A 12758-nucleotide genomic window follows, 5' to 3' on the forward strand; every position below is an offset into this window, starting at 1 on the left:
ATATATATATATATATATATATATATATATATATATATATACACACACCTTATATATACCTTATTTTCTTTAACCATTTTTCTGTTGATGGGCACCTAAACTGGTTCCATAACTTGGCTATTGTGCATTGTGCTGCTGTTTACAATAAAATGCTAGAATCACTATACCTTGCATTTATAAGATAAAAAATTGAGATGGTTCAATAAGGTAAAAAAAAAAAAGAATTTTGTAAAAGATGATTGGGTGATGATAAAGCAGAAAAGAATGAGGTCTTCAACAAAGGAGTATCTAATTTTGCAAAACAACACAACACCAGGATACTGCCCTCAAAACAGCACAACCTGTGGGGTGCCCCAGCTCACAGTGCAGGCTCATGGTGTTTCCACTGACGGGGTGCTCAGCAGAGACCTACCAGGATGCAAAGTCCTGAGAAAACAACAGACCTCACCAGTAAAAGTGAAATTAGGTGGAGGTTAACCAAGGCAGAAGCCAGGCTCGCTTTGAAGAGTACAGACAGTGCTTAAACTAGAACATTATCCTGGCCCAGGGAGGACCAAGGAGGGAGGAGTAAGGGAGTGGGGGAGGGAGGGAGGACCACCCAAGGTGACAGACATACACTGTAATAACTCAATTCCAGAAATATCATGCTATATGATAGGAGGTGGACATTATTGGGCACCCTCTTGATGGCTGCCTGATATAGGGAGGTCTGTTTCAAGCAACCAAGAATCTCAGCTAAACCATCAGCTACACACAAAGGGAAGTAAGTTTTCATCAATATCAGTCGTCAGAAATCCAGTTAGAGCTGGGTACAGCAGCACAAGCCTGTGATCCCAGCTACTTCAGAAGCTGAGACAGAAGGACTGTAGTTTGAGACCAGCCTGGGCAACTTAGCAAGATCTTGTCTCAAAAAAAAAAAAAAAACATAAAAAGGGCTGGAGGTATAGCTCAGTGGTGGAGCTGTTTTAATTCCCACTATTATTTTAAAAATTATTGGAAATGCAAATATAAATAGATAAAGGCCCATGAGCCCTCTTTAAAGAATTTCAATAAAGCCTTTGTACATGACTCACATTTTCAGTCAGATCCACTCTGATGCCCTTATGGTTTTGCATGAAAAATAGACAGAATGGTTAAAAAGCACAAAAGAGGGCACTTGTTGAGTGACTTGACACTTTAGAAAACACAGATCACCAAGCAGAGTTGTTTGGGTCAATTTAGTGCTGAAGCAAAAAGTTCATAAGGTGTATCTGTCAGGGAAGATAAAGTTATGCTGCAATAACAAAGGAGCAAACAAAGAATTTTGTGGTTTAAAACAAGTCTCAGGGCACGCTTATCATGGGCTACTTGCATTTTGCCATTGTTGCTATCAGTCTTACTTCAGGACCAGGGCTGAAGGACCCTCAGTTTGGAATATTCCTAATTGCTATGGCAAAGCATGCCTTCAAGAAAGATTTGTATCTGTGAGATTGGCCTGTTTCTAAGAGAGCAGACATAATGAATGGAAGCAAAACCGATTAGACTCATGAGTAAATGTGATGCCACATTTACTTTGTCAGGTACACAAGATAAGGTAACAGGTGTTTAGGAAACTAAATGTTTCCTATGAATTTGCATGGCTACATCTGCAGGGTGAAAGAAGCAGTCTAGCACAGTGATGAAGAGTGAACCCTGGGTTCCTCCACAGATTCTACCTTAACTGGCTGTGTGACTGTGAGTATGTCATCGGACTGCTGGATCTCTGTTCTCGTGCTAGTAGCAGGGTTTGGTAGCAACAGCAACTGTCTCTCAGAATTGATGAGAGAATGAAACTTAGTAATGTCACATGAGGTACTTAGAACAGCACTTGATACTGCATCAATTATTGACAAATGTGATCTGCTTCTATTGTGTCCTGAGCCTGCCCCTCACTATGCCCCTTAGCACCCGTCCTAGGAATCCCTGAATCACACAGAGCTAGAAGGGGCACGTCCTTCCTTTCCCCCAAGCCCCAGTGAAGAACAAAGGGATAAAGACACAGTAAATGAGGTTGCTCAAACGGTGAGAACCACAGAAGGTGAACAGAGGAGCCAGGAGAGATTGCTCTTGATTCTTCATTTAGACATGAGAAGTTCAAAACCTCCTCATGCTCTCTAGAGCTTCCTGTTTCACTTCCTTTGTGAAAAGTCCCAAATTTCCCTTTAATTCTAGTGAAATAAACTACAAACTTCTCAGAGAAGGGTTCAAGGACTTGCACAGCCTGGGCCTACACTAGCTACATTCCAGCTTTCAGGTAATGTGCTTCTTCCACACACTGCCCACTTCAGGGACACTGGCCTCCTTCACTTCTCTGAGCTCATGAGGACTTTTCTCCATCTTTTTCCATAACCCTCCTCTTCCTTCCTCTCCTCGTCCGTCTTTCCAAATCTCACTGGTGTTTCAAGGCCCAGTCTCAACGCCATCTGCCCCAGGCAGCCTTTGCCCAACGATGTACTCAGGAGTGGTTGCTCCTATTTCTGAGTTTCTGTAACTCCCTGGGATACTTATTAATTTGTTTTTTTTTTCACTCAATGTGACAATAATTGGAAATTGACAATTTTTTTCCACGTGAGGAAAAAAAATGTTAGAACTCCACATGACACACAAAAATAAATGCAGATGGATTAAAAAGTGAACTGGGGCAAATAGGCAAATTTTACAGAGACAGAAAATAGATTAGTGGTTTCCAGGGGTTAGAGAATTGATGGGAATGGGAAGTGGTGGCTAGTGGGTAACGGGCTTCTCTTTGCGATGATGAAAATGTTCTAAAATTGTGGTGTTAGTTGCACAACCCTATTAAATATATTAAGACCACTGAATGATAAATTTTCATGGATAAATTGCATGGTATATATATTATACCTTGTTAAATATAAAAAGGCATTTTTTTAAAACTAAAAATGGCCAATTAGACACTCATGATCTGTGAATTTTTCTGTATCTGTACCACATACCAATAATAGGTTTATTTTTTAAAAAATAACTATATAAAAATATTATAAAAGTCATAGGAGACACTAGGAAAATATGTTTTGTAATACTTGGATGGAAAAGACCTTCCTTACCCTGACAAAACCCTGAAAAGCAATAAAAAGGAAAAAACTGAAATGCCATTTTATTAATCACACATGATAGATTTCCTACTAGTAAATGGCATCATAAAAGCTTAAAAGACTGAAGAGAATGTTTATTTTATATATATATATATATATATATATATATATATATATATATATGAAAATACACATAATTTATAACTATTAAAGATTTACCATCCCTCATATAGAAAGAGCTCTTACAAATCAATAAAAATGATAAATACCAAATGTAAAATTAAAATAGGCAAAGAAATGAATGAGAAATACCAGTGACTCTAACCAAGACAAAAAACTTAGCTTGCAGCTGATGTGGAGGCTCTGTGCTAAATGTCTTCAGGATTTAGTTCTTAATATAGTGCCTTATTTAGAACATGGTTAATATATGTTTCTCAAGAGCAACATTCTTATTCTGTCTTCCTTGAGTCTTAATTTTCCATGTGGCTTTTTTACTCAAACAGATTTTACATTCTCCATCTCTTCTGCAATAGCAAATGTTCCATTTTTAGGGTTTTATTCAAAAGCAAAATCATTTTGTGTGTATGTGTTTTGGTAAAAACCCATCTACTTCATATTTATCTTTTTAAATCAAAGATGATTTTTGTCTTGATATGTTGCTACAGCCCAAAGTAATTCATTTCCTTCCCACGCTGAATTATGTGTGATCTGTTGAGAACAAATGAATAACATTTCAATCTGCGGGGTGGGGGTAGAGGTACTTGGTATCTTATCAGGAATTCCTTTCTCACTGTAACATACAAACTCATTATCATCCGGGACCTTAAAGTGATTAACTTTGGGCAAAGAGTGGAATTTCCCATTTGCTAATGAAAATACTAATGAGTTATTTCTAAGGTGTTAAATTGGTACACATTTTCCCCCTTAAATAGCATTGGGTTGGGGGTACATACATGAGTGGATAGAAGTAAAGAAAAATCTTCGTCTTGGATTAGTCACAATAGCATAATGAGAGCTTACACAGAGCTGTGAAGTAAAAAAAAAAAAAAAAAGTTTCTCTTATGCTGAAGAATTTAATGGAAAAACGAAATCCTCTCAGGAAATGGATTTCTCACTCTGACATTCCTCATCAGCTGCTGAGTCTGAGAAAGGCACTTAAGCCAAAGGTTCAAGTCCCAATGACCACCTCTTCCTCACACCCCACAGCCTGTACTGGAAGCTCTATTTAGGAGCCACTCAAAGACCTCACCTCAAGTACCCAGGGCTGAAGGCCCTGTAGAACCTGTTCCTTCTGTGCTCTCTGCACTGCCACACGCCCTGTCACTCAGGCCAAAACACTGGTCCCTCCAGATTCGTCCCTCCCTTTTCCTCACCACCAAGCCAGTCACACACTGCACCCCAAAGGAGTGGCCTCCACAGATTCTCCCAGACGGCTCCAGACTACCATTCTTCTCACTAAACAGCACTGCCTCAGGTCCTCATCAGTTCCCACCCTGACTTTTGCAGAGGTCTTGCCACAGGTCTCTCCAGACTGTCTCCCTCAAATCCCTTCTTCCTTAGTTCCCCTTCCCATCCCAAATGCAAACCCAACCATGGCTCTCTTAGTCAATAAAACTGCCCAGTCTCTTGCTGTCAGATGCTGTTGGCTGTGTCTCCCTTCAATCTTTGGGCATGGCCATCACTGCCGCCCACAGCCTGCAGCCCATGCCCCTCTCCAGCCTCGTCGCTCTCCACTGCTTCCTCACAACAGATGCTCCCATCTTGGCAAACTGTTCAAGGTACCAGACACATACTGTGTTTCGCTAAGCATCTACTTTTACTAGGTAGAGGAATTTTCATCCAACCCCATCTTACTCATCCTTCAATATTCTCTGAGCCACTAAACTTAACTAAGTTCTCCTATTGCCCCTGCATTAAAATGGCCTATGGGTGTGTCTGCTTCCTCCGTTAGAAAAATAACTAATCAAGGCAAAGGAACCGGTCTTTCTGGTCCTTGTATTACTAACAACTGACAAAAATGTCTGTTCCTTAGGAGACTTGCAATAACTCCATATTATACATAACTAACTGAACTGGGCAAATATTTGCATGTTCTCTTTCTCAGCAAGAATTTATAAAGCACTTACCTGAGCATGGGCAGTTCTTCCTCCCTGAGAAAGCAGACCTCCCCACATACCCTTGAGTCAGCCCTGCCTGCCTGCTAGATGCACTCAATGAGACCTTGTCTGTATTGCTAATTTTCAAAACTGACTGCAACACTAGAATTACCCAAAATGCTTTTAACATAGTCATGTCCAGTTCTAACCTTGGACCACTGAAATCAGAATTTCTAGGGATGATTCTCAGGCTATTTTTAACAGACTTTCCAGGTGATGGTAGTGTGAAGCCATGATTAAGAAACACAAGTCTACATGTAAGGTAAAATGAAGGAGAGTTGAAAGCTCTTGAGACAGTACCACCTCCAGTCAGCAAGCAAGGGCCCTACCCAGGGGACACAATTGGGAATCTCTTTCTCAAAAATTCTGAGCTCCATTCAGATGTCTAGAATTGGTTCAGGAATACAGCAAGTTTCATGGCCAAACCAGGACCCCAGTCAGCTCCCTTGGAGGTCCTCTTGGATCCTCCACCCTCCCGGGAGGTGAACCAGACACCTTAAGTGACTATATAACTCATAACTATATGGTAATCTCAGGTCTAGGAGCCAGACCCCCATTCTAGGAGGGAGAACTGGCAAGATGTTCTCTCCCAGTGGTTGGCAGAATATTTCTTTCATAGCATAAGATTGGGCCACTGGAATTGTGTTGATGTACTGATATTGAGTGACTCACACCAAACAAAAGATGAGTTCAGGACTCCAGGCTACCTAGTGGTCCATGGAAAACTCTTAGGCTGAGCTTGGTAGGTGGGCCTGGTGCGTGCTGGCTGGGCTTATTCTCACCGTGGAATCCCCTTTGATCATGATATACAGAGGTGACAGGGCAGGGGGTGGGTGCCAGGCATCCTTTATCCTGAGCACTCTCTACTACTGGAACCCACAGCAGTCACCATACCTCTTCCAAAGGCTCCAGGCCATTTGAGACGGTCTACCTATCCCTCCTATGAGCTTTTGAGACTGTTGCTCCATAAATTCTAGCCCCCCACTCCCACCATGATCCTCTCTTACCTCTGATTAATGGAATACTGTACTCTCTTGGGTAGAGACATAGTCATGCCAGACAAGAAAGAGACATCCCTTACACTAATAGGGCCACTCTCTACAGTCTACCAGTTGGCTCCCTTGTTGTCCTCCCCACTGATGGGAGTGTGTGGAAGGGCAGGTCCTGGTCAACCCTGAAAGAGATCACTCTCTAGGAATGCCGTGTGCTGCCCAGAGATGTCAAAAGAGTTGGAAGATGTGTTGCTCTGTGTTCGTTGCAGTCAGAATGGTGAACTTAGCATGACTAGAAGATGAATGACCATGCACATTGTTCCTGGATGCTCCAGGTAAGATGGGCACTGTGGTCCGCGTCAGGAGAGCACAGAAACAATCTGAGAGTCATGGAAGACAAGCCTCACAGGCAGCATGATGGATGGCATGGTGTCGTGAGTAACCATATAGCCAGCAGTAAATAAGTAGCCACAGGAATGACAGAGGCCAGAAGGTCCATATTGACTCACTACCAACAGTTTCTAAAGAGCTGCAGGTTTGCGAGCAATAGGAAGGTTGACAAGTGTTCCTCTCAGGGTAGTTGTGAAATTAGCCAGAAATGGTTCATTTGATAGGAAAGAATATAAAGAAACGGTTTCAGGCCTGAAGCTAAAGAAACGGTGTCTGGACACTATGAATAATGGTCATGAATTGTTTGGACAATAAACAAACATAAGTGTCTCTTTTCTATACGTTTTTCTAAATCTTTATCAATATGTCACTATAATGCAGTTAGGCCCATGACTTATGCAATTTTTATTTGGTGCTATTCCCAAAATATTCAAAGAGGATAAAAATACATTTTAAGGGACTTGGATTTGGTTATGCACCATTATATTTTCTTAAACATCATTCACAACCTGAACTGTATGTGGCTCCTCCAATGGACCAAGCTCCTAGAATTTTGTGGGTGATCAATTGCAGGCCTGGTCATTCATTCATCTGTGTATTTCCAGAAGAAGAGCCCCTGACACATGGTAGGTGTTCACATAAATGCTTGATGAGTAAATACTGGTCATACTCGTGCCACTGATTTTTATCTTTGTGGGACTATCAAGGGCACCCGGCCTCCTTCCATGACACACCTCTGAGTGTTTTTGATCTCCGGCTGGAGGTTACCCTTTCTGGCTTACAAAGCATCGTGAGATGGCTTATCTCATCAGCCAGGAGACATTCCCTGAGCCCACCCTGTGTCTGGTTCTGAAGGACAAGGATGAGGAGAAAAGTCACTGCTCCCAAAAAAGTGAAAAAACTCCATGGAAGTAGTCACCATATTAAAAGTAGACATGATGTTGAAAGGCAGCATATTAGGGACAGCAACAGAGGCTCCAACTGACCCACAGGAGTTGGGAGGAGAGAAATGAAAGTTGGAAGATGTGGCTTCCCAGGATGAACTGGAAAGATAAGTGAGTTTCAGCAGGCAGAAACAGAGGGAAAAATCTTTCTAGAACTTCAATAACAGAATGGAACTCCCTTCCTTAGACCCCTGATGACTTTCTATTACACTCAAATCCTTCCCCTGCCCCCAAGGTCCTACATGATTGAGACACCTGCCTCTTCCACCTCATCTCCCATCTCTCTCTGTATCACTCCTGTGTTTTGCTCTCTTTGCTCACCTTGAGGCTCTTCAGACACATCAAGCTTTTTCCAATCTTATGACCTTGATGTTTGTTCTTTGCTCTGCTGGCACACACCACTGCCCTGAGTCTTCATGCAGCCAACTCAGGCCTCCTGTTCAATGTCACCCCCTGACCAACCATTTATCTCCCTATTCTACCATATCTTTGACCATATGATACCATATCTTTTCCTTTAGAAAAGTGTCTAAATATGTAAACATATTTGTGTTCCACCTCATCTTTGGTCTCTCTTTCACATTTTAAGTTTTAGGAGTCAAGGACTTTGAGGACCTCATCGACTGCTATTCCTCTAGCACCTGAAAGAGTGCCCAGCAGGTAGCAGTTTCTCAGTAAATATTTTTTAATGGATTAATGACAAAGGATTACTTGATCGAACCCAAAGTTGCCAAGGCCATGTGCCATAGACTATCAGATACTCCAGGAGGAATCTGGATCCAGAACAAGGTGAGGGCATGGGGTTGCTATAGCCAGACCCATGAAGAGCATGCTACAAAATTTGAACTTTATCATATAAAGGATAGGAAACTAAACAAAAAATGTTGTAAAGAAATGGTCATAAAACCCATGTAGGAAGATTAACATGGTGGCAATGTTGAGAGTGTCTTGAAGAAGGATCAGAAACTTCAGGTAAAGGGTCCAGTTAGCAGCCAGAAATTCAGATAAAAGTAAATAAAGGCATTGACATTTGGAAGAGTGAAGAAAAGGCCAATTTAAGAGGAAGTAGAACCATCCATGCATTGATTATGCAAGAGAAGATTTAAATGATCTCTATAACTGGGTACATAGTAGGTACTAGATAAATATTGATTAAATAAATTGACATGGCTTGGATGACTGAGTATGGTGATTCAATTGAGCAAATTAAAATGTGTAAGGGCATGAGCAAATTAGTGGTAGAAGACACGGGAGGTGGATCTGTGGATATGTGGCATTTGATCTGCTTATAATGCTTCCAAGGGCATAAGATTGAGATATGAATCTTACAAGTTGGGGCTGAAAATGTGACTAGACGGCCACCTGCTAAAGGGGATTTCTGAAAGGTAGTGAGTGAGGACCATTGATTATTGGGCCATACCAAACATGAAAGTGACCACTCAGAGGTGCTTGGGGACCCAGATGCCTATCCTGGGAGCAAGGAGCAAAGGCAGGCCTCAACTCCAGGCCTTGTCAGTTCACTTTCAATCTCTTCAGCCAAGTATTGCTCTAAGAATAGAAGAGTTGTGTTAAGCGTTGTTGATTTGAGAGGGCCTCCGATGGCTTCAAGTAAACAGGCACATTTACTTCACTAACTTCCAAACTCCCCGAATATTTTCATCACCCACATTACTCTTCGGGTTAAAGGAATTTTCAGAAGGCCTTTAAAATTGCACATTTGCAGGGAGGATTTTAACACAGGAACACATTAGCAGCTCTTAATGTGATTTTCTCTCAGGACAGGCCTGCTCACAGCTCCTTTTCATCAAATTTCCAAAGGAGAAATGGCAAGTCATGAAGGATGTCAGAACATGAGAGGGAGTGAGAAGGAAATGTCTTTTCTATGCTGCAAGTCCCAGCAGCTACCAACTCAAGGTGCTCCAACCAAAGTGAATGGGGTCATGGAGGGAATCCAGGACTGGGGCTGCATCATACAGCCAGGATGGTATAGGGTAGGCTTAGTTTCTGCAGGCCTGGAACTGGAGCAGGAGACCCCTGGGTGAGGTACCACAGACACCAGGAATCAGAGGGCAAGGCAAGTATCAGACTTGCACAACCAGAGAGGATGGCCCAGGTCAGGAACGGGGCAGAGATCATAGAACCAAACAGAGACAGAAACAAGTGGGAAAGTCAGTAATGGGAAAGGAGACTGAAGGAATGGCCAGGAGTTTGTGAGAGAGGAAATATAACCACAAAAGACCATAAAGATTTATAACTAATATTCGTGAGCCAGTGGGTACATGGGTACCGGCTCAGAAGTGTACTAGTACCACGATCATATGGTTGTTGTGACCTTGGAAGAGACACCCTGGCTTTTCTGAGTGTCACACTGTTTATCTATCAAAATGATAATTTGGTTAAATAATTCCTAAGACCTTCCCCAGATCTACAATCAAATGATTTTTTTTCCTCCATTGTTGACATCAGAGCTATCCTAGACTTTTACCTCAAACCCCAAAGCAAAAGCATGCTCAAGACTGTTTTTTAAAGAAAAGTCCATTTGTTAATCTGTATTAAGGAACTGGAAGATGCTTAAAAAAAAAAAGAGAGAGAAATCACTCGTTGATTTATGTCTCACCTTCTAAACAGCTATTCCTTTTATCAAGATAAAAGTGAAACAAGCCAAGGGGTAAGAACAAGAGGGCATTTTAAATCTCTAAATTGAAATAGAAAAGGAAGCAAGGTTTAAAGGTAGCATAATAACAGCTTTTCTGTTTTCCCACTAAGAGCATTTTATCTAAGAGGTTCACCCAGAATGCTAACAAGCAAAGCCTCAGAAATGCATCAAATGGGACCATTTCCATTTCCAATGGCATTAATCTCCGGTTCAGGAAAGATTAAAAGTAACCCTAAGGAGTTGGCAACCCCAGATGCTTTCCAGGTATACCTGTGCAGATGGGCTGAGGCAAGGGCATCAGCTGGACTCACTCCACATTCCTGCAGCAGCTCCCTAGACACCCACCCGCTATCACTTTCATCATGTTATCCCCTGAAGTCACCTGCTTGCTGTAAAGGACACCAGCCAGACACTCACGGAATAAGAGCTTTTCTTGTACTGTAAGCAGCTCACTATTGGAGATTTCAATTCTAATACAACCTATTAATAGGTTATGCAATTTATGCTGATAACATTCTCTTATTATGAAACTAAATAAGGGCTAGCATGTACGAGACCCTGGGTTCAATCCCCAGTACCTAAATAAATAAATGGAAAAAAAAAATTCAAATAGAAATAAAAGAAGAACTCTCCCATATAAGTAAAAATAGGAGGTTGGACGGATTTTTCTTCTGTGTGGCTTTTTTTTCCCATTAATTCATTTATTCTGCAGATTCCAAGTAAACTAGTTGGCAAGCATTTGGAGCTACTCAATCCATTTTAGTAATGGTCAGTTAGTACATTTTCTGCTGTTGTAATAGAATGCCACAGGCTGGGTAATTTATAAACCATACAAGTTTATTTGGTCATGGTTCTAGAGGCTAGGAATCCAAGAGCATGGTGCCAGCTTTGGTTGAGGGCTTTCATGCTATATCATGACAAGGGAAGACAAGAAAGCATGCATGAGACAGAGGGAAATTGAGTTAAAGCTATCCTTTTATTGGGAACCCATTCCAACAATAATGACATCAATCCATTCATAATCTAATTATCTCCTGAAGTCCCATCTCTTAATGCTGTTATAATGGAGACCAATCTTTAATGAGATATGGAAGGGACATTGAAAATATAGCAGCTACTATACCAAAAAGTAGCTTTCATGCCTTTAAAATATGAAAAATATGAATAAAGAAGAATGTTTATAAACATTGTCTTGAATCCTCCAGGGACCCTCTCTCTAAACTTATGTAGCACCAACAACAGCAAATCCTGCTGCTTTGCAAGGAAGACGAGCTGTTTTACTCCCTCTGGCCTCTACCTGGGAAACTTGTTCAATCTCATAAAATAAGAAGCCAGTCATGTAGGATAAGTGACTTTGGAATTTCATCAAAATCATCTTTAAAGTTGCATTTCTAAAAGAGCATCTGTAATTTTCAGTCTCCAAAATACTTAGTAATTAGAGATGCTACTCATCAGGAGGAAAATGACAAAGTTGACATTTCTACTGAAAAGTCACTGGAGCCAAAGAATCTGTCTCCAAATATATTAATTAGAGGAAGTTGCTTCAGGATGGTGGTTGGTGGTAATCACTAATTCTAAAAATAATGTTTTCTTTCCATCAGTTCTACCAAGTCCACTCAGGTCCCCAGAAGTCTCATCTTCTTTGTAAAGTCATATGGGATAATGGGCTTGGCTTTCATAGACTATAGTAGAAAGAATGTCAAAGAGTGTTCTGATTCTACCCTGCTAATGGGGTGTACTAAACTGTGGGGTAGGCCTAGAGTTCATTGGCATTGACACATTGGATTGGCTAGCAAAATCCAAGCCACACACAGAGCAGAGTCTCTGAGGGAGAGGGAACAAACTCAAGGTATCTCAACCACTCTGTCCTGCCATGGTCTAAAAGGCTAATAATAGTCTCAGTTCATCCTCAGGGAATTCCAGTCTTACTCATAGCCCACAAAGTCCAAGCATAAAGGGTGAACAGATGTTCCTCTTCTTCTCCTTTCCAGAATCAGCTTCCCCTACTAGTCTCCTCCAGGGTCACCTGGAGCTTTCCCCTGTGTGGAAAGCCCATCATTCCCTTCTGACATGTAGCTGCATCCTCACTCTGAATTAGCGGGTCTTGTTTCACACAGACACCCAAGAACCTGCCTTGGCAACTACAGTTGGGTCTGGGATGTTCACATAATTAGTGTCCCACGTATAAAAAAAAAAAAAAAAAAACACAGGTCTTTCTCTCACTGACATAGACCACCCCTCATTGTACAACTTTGATGTATTATTATGCTAAGACCCCCTGTCCACCTTGGCTAGAGATGGGAAGGATAAAAGGGAGCGCCTGATTAGGAACCCTGATTCCAGTCTGGAGCTGCCAATATCAGTTACATGCATTTAGGAAACGTACTTCTCTCCGGGTCTCAGTTTCCTCCTGTGAAAAAACACTCTCAGGACATCAGATTCAGTCCCAGCACTAATGTCAGTCTTGCTTTTCTGCCATTTACCCCGTATCACACTCTTTAGTGCCAGAGAGTCTGAGGCTGTGTACGTGTTATTGTTTCTTCCCAATT

This window comes from Marmota marmota, unplaced genomic scaffold (genome assembly GCF_001458135.2).
Source record: "Marmota marmota marmota unplaced genomic scaffold, marMar, whole genome shotgun sequence".
NCBI lineage: Eukaryota > Metazoa > Chordata > Mammalia > Rodentia > Sciuridae > Marmota > Marmota marmota.